The 14,382-nt window shown below is 36.5% G+C and overlaps 1 pseudogene; it reads right to left on the bottom strand.

Moving 5' to 3' along the window:
- Positions 1-3,628: 3,628 nt before the first annotated feature.
- Positions 3,629-6,912, bottom strand: LOC105279382 (annotated as a pseudogene).
- Positions 6,913-14,382: the final 7,470 nt, after the last annotated feature.

Below are 14,382 nucleotides of genomic sequence, written 5' to 3' on the forward strand. Positions count from 1 at the left end.
TTATTTATAACAATTAATAAATAATTACATAGCCATGTGAGACTTTGGCTTTTTTGCATTTGGAGTGAGCGCAGTTGTTAGGGTAATTTTGCTCGCTGAAACCAAATTTTATCTCAAAATTCACATTGCATGTTAGAATTCCTAGATATCCTAACCTCAAAATACTAGAAACCGTATTATTGCCTCTGCTAAAGGTTGTGCAATAAGGTGATCTTATAAGACCATAAATCATGAATCATAGAGCTATAAACCATGAACCTATTAACCCACAAACTCAACTAACGAACCCTAAGCCTATGGACCCATAAACCTTGGACCCATGTACCATACACCCATAAATAATGAGCAGGGATGCCAGTTTCGAACCGCTTACAGCATGCTACAGCATGTGGAGGGGATACGCACACAAGCGAGCAGCCGTGTACGTGAGTGCTCGACTGTCCGGCTGCCTTCGAACAGTAGAAGAACGCAGACATGTAATCTGCTGTTTCTTTCTCGAGCGCTATAGCTATCTGCGTTCTTCTATGATTTACGATTTATGGTCTTATAAGATCACCTTATTGCACAACCTTTAGCAGAGGCAATAATACAGTTTCTAGCATTTTGAGGTTAGGATATCTAGGAATTCTGACATGCAATGTGAATTTTGAGATAAAATTTGGTTTCAGCGAGCAAAATTACCCTGACAACTGCGCTCACTCCAAATGCGAAAAAGCCAAAGTCTCACATGGCTATGTAATTATTTATTAATTGTTATAAATAATTGTTCAAATGAATTTGGGCCACTATAAACAGTCATAAATTGCATGTTTTGGCCAACACTGACTGTCTGCACAGTTTCAGGCGAATCGGTTTCTGACAGTTGGGTAGTGTTACTTGTTAGTGCAATACATGAAGAATTATCATCATTAGAAGAAAATGATACATGGAAATTAGTAGCACGACCAAAGAATGCACAAGGGATACAAAATCGATGGGTTTTTTGAGTTAAGACGTTGGATGATGGAAGTCTTCGTTTTAAAGCTCGGTTAGTCGCAAAAGGATATGTACAAAAACCAGGAATCGATTATGAAGAAACTTACAGTCCCGTAGCACGACATGATACTGTTCGAGCACTACTTGCGATTGCTGCTTCAAAGCAAATGAAATTGAAGCAATTCGATATAAATACTGCCTTTTTGTATGGCATACTGTTGTAACCTCGCGTTACTACGATATATTCGATACGCGGTGCTCTATTGAACCGGCGTGCAAGGAAAATATATAAAGCTAATATTACGCGAACTGAACTTTTTATTATTCTGACTCTGTTTTTTACACTCTTCTACGTGACACGCGTAAGGCATCCATCTGCCGATAGGTGGCGAACCGCGCGTTCAGTGCGGTCACCATACATACTTCAGGAGGAAATATATTTGGAACAGCTGGAAGGTTGTAGCAACGGTAGTGATCGTGTATATCAACTGAAGAAGAGCTTATATGGATTGAAGCAGTCTCCCCGCTGCTGGAACAAACGTTTCACGCAATTTATCAAGAAGATTGGTTTGAAAGTAAGCACTGCGGATCCATGTTTATTTTACTGACATCGTGGTAAAAATTCATTGTATGTCGTTCTCTACGTGGATGATGGACTGGTTATAGGAAGTAGTGAGAAGGATATTGAAGAATTTTTGAGACAATTAAAAGAAGAATTCAAGATAACACTGGGTTCGTTAAATAATTTTCTAGGAATGAAGATACAATGTAATAAGGATGGATCTATCTTCATAAATCAAGAAAATTATATAAACAAAAAATTGAAACAATATCACATGGACGAATGTAATGCTGTGTCTACACCTGCCACTCGAGAAGTTTTCAATTACAAGGAAGAACTAAGAAAGAAAGTTCCTTATCGCGAAGCAATTGGAAGCTTAATGCATTTAATGACAGCAACACGGCCTGACATTGCATTTGCTCTTGGAAAAGTTGCACGTGTCATGGATAAGCCAACGAAGGAAAATTGGATCGAAGTTAAACGGATCTTCAAATATCTTCGTGGGACAAGCAACTACGGAATTATATACAGAAAGGACTCCGAACAATTGAAAGTGTTTACTGATGCCGATTTTGCCGGAGATACATTAACGAGACGTTCAACTACTGGTATGCTAACAATACTTCCTCAAGGTGCCATATCATGGACAAGCCAGTTACAGAAATCTGTAACACTATCTACAATCGAAGCTGAGATCGTTGCTGCAAGTGAAGGCGCCAAGCGCAGTTAATATGGCTTAAGCGTTTGTTATCGGATTTACTGGGATCAAATGAACTTTCTCCAACATTATATGTTGATAACGCCAGTGCAGTCAAACTAGCAAAAAATCCAGAGTTCCATAAACGAAGCAAACATATAGAAGTTCGACATTTTGATGTAAGAGAAAGAGTATTGAACGGTGATATCAATATTAAGCATATTGAAGGAGTAAATCGGGTAGCTGATTTACTTACCAAGGCGATTGAACGAAATCGATATGAAATGTTATGTAAGAAAATCGGAGTTTGTTTTAATACAGTTTCATAAAATACAATGTTTTGGAGGAAGTATTAGTGTAAAATATTGTTTTGGTTGTATTTATTAAAACATTATATTTTAGGTTTGATACTGCCATCTGTAGTTGTTTTCACGAACGTATGAATAAGTAAAATGGCAGAGAGTTGTTTTTTTTTTAGTTACACAGTCACAGTCATAGTCACAGTTACAGTTATAGCTTTTCGAATACAGCAGTTTGTATTTCAATATATATTAAAAGTAATATAAGCTAAATCTGTGTGTTATTGCATAACCAACAACAAACAATAAGAATAACAAAGTGATGCTTGACGCATTGAGCCTATACATGTGTAACAAAAATATAAACTAACATATTAGCTCAAACAAAAATAAATGACAGTTTAAATATCTTTGGTAATTATGCATTATAGGGGAGTCAGCTCCGATGACCTTGACCTTGACCTTGACATATGTTGTCAACAGTACAGTATCACAAATTGTCATGCTACTTACTTTTATACTATGAAGAACTGACCCTGCCATATCGTATATGATGTGCAACTCCCAAGAATCTAACAAACTTATGTAACAGTCTTTCAACCGAGGCAATACTAAAGCAAACGATTCCATCAGTTCTTCAATATCATTTTCTACACGTCGTGATACAGCCAGATCTGTAGCAAATTTGATAAAATTAATTCTTACATCCTCAATATCTTCATCATAGGTGTCACTATCGTAGCTGCTATTTTTTACGTTCGTACAGATTTGACTCAACACCAAAACCCTCAGATTTTGTTTAACTTGGAGAGGGTTTGGGATGGGTTGTCTTATTCTTAAGGCAGAAAACAGGTTTTCAAGACAACATTGAGAAAAGCGGCCAGTAAGCAGAAACTTGTATCTACGCTTGCATAAAAAATAGTCCTGTAAGTTAATAATGCTTGTGCATGCCATGGTGACGCCTGTTTGACAAGGCTTCCAATGCTTTTCAATGCCAACTGCCATGAAACGAAACACATAGGCAGTTTTCTTAATGTGGTTAATCGCTTTCTCATATGCTTCCCTATTCAATAGGCAAAGAGCTAACTTCGAAGATCAGTTTGATATTAGATCAAATAAATGGCTCACTAATCTAACAAAAGCAGCAGTGGTTCTATAAGCGTCTTGATTAGTACGCTGAGCAAATTTTTTTAGGGCAATCTCAGTTCGTCGATTGAAGACTGATCGGACTGTTTCAACTTTCATCTTTTCATAAGAATTGTTACAGTGAAGCTTAGCCTTTTTCAGTCTATAAGCTATCTTCATTTCAAATTGCAATTCAAAGTTTAACACATCATCTATATGTTGGATATCAACTACTGGATGCGTTAGTTTCTCAGAGACGAGAAAGTTTTGGGGAAAATATATAATTTTGTTGCTTTCAAGCATACTTAGGATGTTTTTAAAGAAATGTACTGGATCTGGTAGAAAGTAAAACTTATCGTCTGGCCTAACTGGATGCTGTATACTGATTACAGCATCTGATTCACGTGTACAACCAACACCAAATGCATTCCACATGGCTCTATTTTCAGATCCCATGTCAGTTGTAAGTGAGTGGACTTTCAATCCTATTGCTTCACACTTGTCAATGACTTTCAATATCACATCCTTAAAGGCAATGCCACTCTCATTAGACTTTTTATTTTTTATTTTGGGGTCTTCTTTCCCAGTAAGAAAATAAGCTACGACAACTTTCCACCTTCTATTAATTCCTCCATACATGATGACAAGAACTTTCTTAGCTGGCCCGACATGAATAGGAAAAGTACATTTCCCTATCATTCTTTTAGTTGAAAGTCAAACACTAATCCGGTTTTAATTGCCATCTCATCTGCTACAATCATACAGTCTTTTTCATTTTCAGACATATTTTCTACTGCATAACGAAACATGTCGAAGACATTATCTAAAATGCCACTTTCAAACGTAATATGCTGAACCACTCTTTGCAAAGTCCTTATTGATGGAAAAATGGGTAGATATTTCAGAAAATCAGAAAAAACCGCGGAACTCCATTTCATCTTGAATACAAGAGCATCCTTGATAGTTTCTGGATTCCACTTGAGGCCATGATTGGACCGCCTACTCAGAGACGCAACCTGGTTAGCATGTAGTCTTGACGCTAAGGCGAGAGTGGCTTTTGCTTTGCTTTGCTCTAAGCGATACAGTCTATACCTACATTTGGCATAAGTAGACTTAAGCAAAGAATTTCTTTTTTGTATTTCGTACTATGGCCTTTAAACGCTTATTCTCATGTTGTAAGACTTCTATTTGTTCTTTTTTTTTTTAGCTGAACTTGTAATTCTCGCATTGCTGATACTGAACTTGCAGTAGATAAAGATATATGAACCGGTTCAGAGGAAGCACAGATGTTGGCCAAAATAGATAGTGGGTCGTGATCATTACTACTACAGTTTAGAACGTAAGATGCAGAAGAGCGTTCATTTTCCTTTGCAGAGTCCACAACAGAGAGGTCATGTGAAGAACAAGAAGTAGAGGAAAGATCTTGGCTTACATTCTGATGTGGCACACTTTCCACTGCAATGTCGCTCGTTCTGGGTATCACTTGGCTTTTCGCAGCTTGGGTGGAAGTTGAAGATTCAGACAGAACTGAGGCATAGTTGTTGTCATGAGCTAAGCAGTTCACTTGTGTAGTGATATCTCGAAAGGGGTGACGCCGACTTGTACTGACAGCATACCCATGATTGTGCATTGTGAGGGAAACGTTTTCATTATTTTCTGGAAGCAACGGTATTGCACGATGCCGTAGCATTCTGGACCCATCTACCCGTACTGTTTCCCATTGTGATGCATCAAAATGGTCCTGGAACTGTAACAAAATAAGGTGCATTACATTCAATGCATTAATTTCACATTAACATATCCATCAGAATCGATATCAATAATATAAGTTTTTTCATGTCTACATACATTTCCACGTTTCATCATTACATATATTTACTATACATGCAAAAATAGAAAAATTATACAAACTACAAATATTAAATATTAAATAAAGTTTCTTCATCGTATATATGATACATACACGAGAGGTAATAAAAATATTTCACCTCACAAATGCAGCTAGAGATTCCAGGTTGCCAGAATCTTCGTCCAGTCCGCGACACCCAAATAGAACGCCTCTCATCTTTCGGAAAGAGAAAGAGCTGCTTTCCCTGTCCCTCTCGGACATTGCAGCCCATTACCTTACATATACGGACCATTTCAGCTGCATGTAAAAAAAGAATAATATGATGTGTAATATTCATATGAATTAGCGTCTTATAACATTCTAATGTAAATAACAAAAGTATATAAACGTAAAGTAATGATAACGCAGAGGCAAACTTTACATTGAAACTGTAACGATTATAATATCCGTACAAAACTTACCTTTTCCAAAAACTGTACAAAAACGACGCCAAGTGCATGCGCGCAGGTTGGTTTTATGTAATAAATACAATATTGCATTGTTTTAACTAACAAAGTTGTGATATCAACATATCGTTTTGATTATGAATAATAGCGAATTTAGTTCGCTTGCACTAGTGCGCATTGCGCACCAGTGCACATTAAGGCTTATTGTCAATTCTTATATTTAAGATCGTCTTAAATATATGTTCAAAACCTATTTCAAGAAACAAAATCTCGCTTCGCGCGTTGCACTTGACGCGAGACACTACCGTGTCTCTTGATTACACATTATGAGATAAAATAAGACATAGATACACAAACTAACCCTATATTATGAGATCTTATAATATTACAGGTTAGTGTAGAGTCCTATAATAATTATTATAGGACTCTACAGATTACATAAAACAAGATCTTACCTCATAATTTCTGATCCGACAATCACATTCACCTAACCCAACACAGTACACAACACAGTCAGCTGACACGAGTACACAATGGCGGATAAACCACGCGACTCACAGTGACCAATCATGGAGATGCTCGGCATTGGCGCATCTCTTATTATAGGTCTCTAGATCAGTAAACACAGGCTATCTAATAATTATAATTTTGACTCGGTCAATGCTAGGGTTGTGCATCAGGAATTGCATACTAACAAAAGAGAAATTGCTGAGACGGTGTACATAAAACGACATGATAATTTCATAAATGTACAGAGGGATACTGAGAACTTATCTAGTGTTTACGATCACATTTTGAGAAATATATAGAACTTGTTTGTAACGATGATTCGGATTTCTTCTGATATCACAGTTCCTTGTCATCTCGCGTCAACGATGGAAGAGTTCGGTGTTGGCTGCAGTTATTATATATATTAACAAATTGCGCCAACTACAATGGGTATTTATGCAAACCAGAAAATCTATTACTTTTTATTATTACTCTTTGGCCGATATTCATTGTTGATTCTTATTTAAGACCATCTTAAGTACATTCATAAGATATTTGAATTGATACGAATAAATATTTTAATACATATACATATATAAATATGTCAATACAAATGTGTTTTTTGAAAATACTTGACGCTGCTAAACCGAATAAAAAATTCTAAACAAATCTAAACAAAACCAATATGTTAATTGCCTTATTCTCTTTCTTCCTCTCTTGTGTGTGTGTGTGTGTGTGTGTGTGTGTGTGTGTGTGTGTGTGTGTGTGTGTGTGTGTGTGTGTGTGTGTGTGTGTGTGTGTGTGTGTGTGTGTGTGTGTGTGTGTGTGTGTATTTCGACGATTGTGTTATGTAAGTTAGGTGTGTGTGTCTCTCTCTCTCTCTCGTGCGCGCGCGCGCACGTGTGTGTATGTGAGACATTAGAGTCAAGTATAGAATAAGTGTAATTAACTACATTTGTACATATATTTTATGTATTTCGGCAAGTTATTGTGTACATTAGAGTCTAAGCAAATTATTGTAATGTTTAGATTATTTAAATACTAAGAATTTTTTATTCGGTTTAGCAGCGCCAAGTATTTTCAAAAAACACATTTGTATTGACATATTTATATATGTATATGTATTAAAATATTTATTCGTATCAATTCAAATATCTTATGAATGTACTTAAGATGGTCTTAAATAAGAATCAACAATGAATATCGGCCAAAGAGTAATAATAAAAAGTAATAGATTTTCTGGTTTGCATAAATACCCATTGTAGTTGGCGCAATTTGTTAATATCATTAGTTTTGTAGAGTTCTTTTTTGAAAGAACTTCGGGTTTGAAAGATATCATTAGTTTTGTAGAGTTCTTTTTTGAAAGAATTTCGGGTTTGAAAGAACTTCGGGCGCTTATACTTGGCGCATTTTTTATACCTTTTTTTAAAAAGGTAATTTTGTCGTGATTTCACACATTTTGTAGTGTGAAGTATGTTATTCTTTTCTTTTTATTAACGGCATTAATAACATTTATTATCAGCAAAATGATTTGTTAATATCATTAGTTTTGTAGAGTTCTTTTTTGAAAGAACTTCGAGTTTGAAAGATATCAGTTTTGTAGAGTTCTTTTTGAAAGAATTTCGGGTTTGAAAGAATTACAGAATACACAGCCAATCTTGCCATTAGACAATTATACTGTTTCAACATCATCTTATAAAATCATCTTACTTCTAACAAAACGAGTTTCTTTCTAACAAAACGATTTTCTTCGTAACTATTTTCGTAAATAAACTACACAATTACAACACATATTAACAATAGTATATATCTCTGCCTACATGTAACTGTCATAACGAAAAGGAAGCGAAGGAAATTCGGTGAACGATGATGCGAAATATCGGAACGAATATACACGAATGTAATGATTGTAATTGTAATGATAATAACTTCACATTACTCTTCCGGCATCAACCTCACCATCGTAAAGGAACTCATGCGTGACTCTTTATCTCTAAATGTTTCTCCACATCCATCCAACTTTCACATCACTCTTCGGCTCTCATCCTCATCATCGATAAAAGGACAGAAGTGCAATAAACTAAAAGAACACACATGCAATAAACATTTAACAATACCATGAAGAACAAAGATATAAAATGTATAAAAGTAATCATCAATAGAAGAACAGAAATGCAATAAATTATTAGCAGGTTGCGAACAGTTACCATGAAGAACATAGATAGAACGTTTATAAAATTAATTATCGATTAAAGAACAGAAATGTAATAAATAAAATTAATCATTGATAAAGAACAGAAATGCAATTATTAGCAGGTTGCGAACAGTCTGGTAACACTGGCATGAAGAATGTAGATATAAAATTATTGACAGCTAATCAACACAACCAAAAAGTACTTACAGCCGCACATGTCTTCCTTGGCTGCGTTCGGATTCTCCGCCCGGTCTCACATCTTCCTTGACATGTGTTCTTTATAGCTGCAGTGCTGGACTATTGCACTTGAACTCACTCAAACTACTTCTTGCACTTCACACGTCGTAAACACTAATATTCACACATGGCGCGAGACATTATCGTGCCTCTTGATTGGTCAAGTCTTTAGCCAATGAAGAACGTTCTGTAGCACATTTCTTCTCCCCTTCCGCAACCCCCCTTGCCCACACTTGACGATGACGGAGAAAACGGAGTATCTTAATCGTAAAATCGTCATTTCCAACTTTGCATTGCAATATCTCCGCTCTTAGGGCACGTAGAAGAAAAATAAAAACACTTTTATTACATAATTCGACCCCAAGCTAACCATTGAGCCTACTCTGAACTTGATCCGTTCAGCGGTTATTGAGATCTAATTATCTGAGTGTCTGCGAAAGCGTCGCTTCGCGTAACAGTACACGGTCGGTCTCGCTGCGCATATACTTGGCGCGAGACACTACCGTGTCTCTTGATTTATTGTTAATTGTTACATTATTCGCTATTTCCTGGCAGTAAGTATTACACTGCGTTTATTAGCAGTTATATGGAATTAATATTGACATTGATTAATGTTGTTCAATTGTAGGAAGTAGCGTGTTGATGTAATTTCGCACTTGATGAGGAACAGAATTATGATCGTAACGTAGTACATTTATTTTCATTATTGCCAGTTAAGGTTAATAAAGTGCTTTTATGATATTAAGACATTGGCGAAGTTACTTGGAGTTTATTATATTAATTAAATATTGGAAATCTCCTGGATAGTTCTTCGCCAATACCTTATTTGATATGCAGGGTGTCCCATTTTAAAGTTTCCCCTAAAATATTTCAGAAACACTGCGTTAAATCGAAAAATGTTTCAAACAAAAGTTTTGTGACTTCGAGGGGGACATAAAACGATACTATTGGTTTGACCTTGGGTGGCGTTGTCAAGGTCATATGGAGTTCAACTTTGTTTTTTTAAACGGAACCCCATACTTTTTATTGCAGATTCTGATTCTTCGTCGAAAAGTAAGTAACTTTTGTTCGAAATATAATTTTTAAACACGCCCTCCTTATCCCGAAAACTCAGGTTTAACCTTTAGCGGACCAATGATAATACTCGCTTTATAACAGACACTGAAGTTTTTTTTAGTATGCGTTTTAGTAGTACCGTCTTAACTGGCTGGATCAGAGCACGATCTTGCCTTAACTGGCCGGATCTGTAATCGATCTTGCCTTAACTGGCCGTATCTGTGATCGATCTTGTCTTAACTGGCCGGATCTGTGATCGATCTTGCCTTAGTTGGCTGGATGTAGAACACACGCATACGCACGCACGCACATGCTGATGGTAAACAGTAAAATACTAAAAAAAACTTCAGTGTCTGTTATAAAGCGAGTATTATCATTGATCTGCTAAAGGTTGAACCTGAGTTTTCAGGATAAGAAGGGCGTTTTTGAAAAAATTTTTCGAACAAAAGTTACTTACTTTTCGACGAAGAATTAGAATCTGAAATAAAAAGTATGGGGTTCCGTTTAAAAAAACAAAGTTGCATTCCATATGACCTTGACAACGCCACCCAAGGTCAAACCAATAGTACCGTCTTATGTCCCTCTCGAAGTCACAAAACTTGTGTTTGAAACATTTTTCGATTTAACGTATTGTTTCTGAAATATTTTAGGGGAAACTTTAAAATGGGACACCCTGTATACAGGGTGGACCATTTTAATCAATCCACGCGAATATCTCGAAAAGGAGAAGTTTTTCAAAACAATGTTTCAGACAGAAGTTTTATGGCTTCGAGGGGGAAAGATGAAGATATCAATTTAATATTAGATGGCGCCACTTTAGAGATTTCATCATGATGGCCATTTTTTTAATGGAAGTTGCTTTTTCTCACTATTCAAAAATTGTAGCTGACAATGAGATGAATACAACGGTTTTCTGTTTTTTGAAATTGGATAATTTTTCATTGAGTTACAGTGTTTTAAAATTTATAATTTAAGTAAAAAGCTTCCACGCCCATAAGTACATTGTGCGCATTTTCTGACTCCAAACCGTCCTCCACCTCTTTGTGTGCGTGCGTACGTGCGTTTCTATCCATTATCTAGACTTATTATGTTTGACGATCCACCAATTCCAGACCGATTAAGACGCGTTTCTCCGTGCTTAGCATTACCCAGGATGAACGACGTGGACATGGCGGGACTTTCATCTCTTTAAGGTGCTTGATTTACGTGAGTCCCCTTGCCTCTCACGATTCGGGATGCTTGATTTACGTGAGTCCCCTTGTCTCTTACGATTCGGGGTGCTTGATGTACGTGAATCCCCTTGCCTCTAACGATTCGGGATGCTTCATTTACGTGAGTCCCCTTGCCTCTTACGATTCAGGGTGCTTGATATACGTGAGTCTCCTTGCCTCTCAGGATTCGGGGTGCTTGATTTGCGTGAGTCCTCTTGCCTCTCACGATTCGGGGTGCTTCATTAACGAAAGTCACATCCCCTTTCACAAATTTACCTTTCTATCGAAGGAACTGTTCGAAATTATCTCCGTTGGCTCGAATACATAACGCCAACCTATCTTGGAAATGTCTGACCGTTTTGAGTAAGACAGCGCGCGGTATGTTGCTGCAAGCTCCTCGAATTCTTTCTATCATATTTTCTCTGATTGTAGGCGCATACTCATAGACGACATTTTTTATATACCCCCATAAAAAGAAGTCGGGTGGAGTCATATCAGGAAATCGTGGGGGCCATGCGACGGGTCCACGTCGTCCAATCCATCTATCATTATACTCCTGATCTAGATAATCTCTTACTATTATCTCATAATAAGGTGACGCCCCATCCAGTTGTATCCACATTCTCTGTCGTGTATTCAAATCAAAATCTTCAAGTAGTTGTGGTAAATGATCTCTGAGAAGTTCCAGAAAATTTTCTCTAGTGACATTTCCATTAAAGAAATAAGGACCAATCAAGTAACCATTTATAATCGCACACCAAACATTTATACTCCATCGATGCTGATTATCTACTTGTCTATGCCAAATAGGGTTAACATTCGACCAATAGTGACAATTATGTCTATTCAATTCATCATTATTTTTGAATGTTGATTCATCAGAGAACATAACATAATAGAAGAAATTCGGGTCAGCTCTGATCATCTGTTCTGCCCAATGACAAAAATGTACACGCAATTGCATATCGTGTTGACTAACAAGTAAACCTTACCAAGTGTTACACGCCAATTTTCTTTATCTTTTGAGATCTGATTGAGGAACCCAAAAGATGATAATTTATGCAAAAAACATTAGCTTAATATTGTTTGGACCAGTTATACAAGGTTTTCAATTTGAAAGGTGGTATAACAAAATATCTCGCAAGCAAGACATTTTAGAAAAAGACTTTTGAAACAAAAGTTGTTTGATTTCAAAGGACATGTAAGGCGGTGACCTTTACTTGACCTTGGGAGTTTCTTCCAAGCTCACGACAAGGTCACTTCAAATCTATTTCAATAAAATCGTAAAATTTTATAATATAGCAATTAATTTGTCTCATACTTTTGTATTAAACGAAGTATATAAATAAACAAATACATATAAGTAAATGTATCTTTAAATATAAAAGGATAAGAAGGAAAATATCTAATAGCGAACTTCTTCACCACCTTGGAGGTTTCGCTTACGGCGCGTTAGGTTTTTTTAAAGTGGTCCTTCACCTGGAGTCCTATTATACCACTTATCTCACCAGTCACTCTCAAAATCAAATGTATGTACGTAAGTACGTGTATGTGCATGTGTGCATTCAAGCAGAATTTTAAACATGAAAAAAGAAAAGTTTCACTATTATTCTAACTTTTAAATCAATCATTATAAGAATGAACAGGTAAAAAAATATAAAATAAAAAAATATTCTTAAAACTATCGCGTATCCTTATTCGATATAATTATTACATATATGAACATCTTTAATTGAAAAATGATTGGCACATAAGAGCAATTTGCACCAACTACAACAGTTAAATGCTGTCATGTTGCAAGAAGATAGTTCGCAATCAGTTAAATTAAAAGTTAAACAAAAGTGAACAAATGTCTCGAAATTTCCTGGTTTATCATTCGATCATTTAGCTTTGTACCATGCGTAAAGAATTAGGTTTTTAAATCGAGGAGAGGCTACTTGATTACATAAGACATCCATTAATTTTATTATATTATTTCGATTAAATATATCGAAATCTAGATTATCTGTTATAATCCTATCTTCAATCTTACAAATATAATTTTTAAATGGTCGAAAAAAATACACATCTAATGGTTAATAAGTACCAGTGCACTTGGGAGGTATTTTATATATCATTGCATTTTCATCTTCTGGAGTACTTTCTTGTATACTTGCAGTATTATTATAGCACAACCAAGAATCAACTATTAAGGGCACCTTTATTGTCTCTTGGAATATTAGGATAAAAACAATTTTTTAAAAAGGGTGTTAGTTCCTTTTTACACATTTTGCCCGATGTTGTTGCAGTAACAAATAACATTTCTGGCTTATATAACTGTTCTTGAAGGCGACTGTTTAAGGGCCATTTTGCTTCCTGTAAAACAAATAGAATCGGTTTCTGTATCACTCCCTTTTTATTAATAATAGGCATCAGCGTAAATGAATGTGTCATCGAGTAAGGTGATTGAACTATAGCATCTACTATGTATGTATGTATGATTTATTGTTCCCCTCAGGGTTACAATCTGTACATCAACACTTAACCTAATCTTAGCCTACTTACAACTATCTTACACTAACTTAACCTACTTATTCTACTCGTGCGAGTAGAGACGAGGGAAGCCAACCTTCCCTCCTCTCCCTCCACACACACACACACACCTCCCCCCTCGGACTTCCGTTTCCTCTTCCTCCCCTGTCAATAATTTCCTTCTTTCCTTTCTTTTCCATTTTAAGCTCTTTCTTCTATTTCATTTCTTTTCTTTCCCTTTCCCCTCCCACACCTTTCATACCTCCTCTCATTCACTCTCCCTCCACAATTCTCTCTCTTCCACCCCTTAACCTCACTCTCACTCTCTCTCGAACCACTCCTCTTCCTCACCTTCCCTTCCATTCTCTTCCTCACTTCTCCCTCCTTCCCACCCTCTTCATTCTTCCTCTAATTCCCTCATCTACCATTCACCCTCCCCTTCCTCCCTTATAACCCACCCTACCGCATCCTGCCAACTTCCTCCTCCATTCTTCCATTCTCTACATTCCTCCCATACATGTTCCCACGTCTCCCTTTCCTTTCTACATAACCTACATACTCTTTTTTTCATCACTCTCCCAGTACCTACCATCCCCCATTTCATTACCCAGCCTAAACCTTGCTACTCTTCTCCATCTGCTTTCCCCCATCCCTTCTTCAGATATCCCGGCAATCCTCTTCCCTTCACCTCCTTATACCATCTGTTATATTTCGACTCCCTTATCCTCTCC

The sequence above is a fragment of the Ooceraea biroi genome, chromosome 5, assembly GCF_003672135.1.
Source record: "Ooceraea biroi isolate clonal line C1 chromosome 5, Obir_v5.4, whole genome shotgun sequence".
Classification (NCBI taxonomy): domain Eukaryota; kingdom Metazoa; phylum Arthropoda; class Insecta; order Hymenoptera; family Formicidae; genus Ooceraea; species Ooceraea biroi.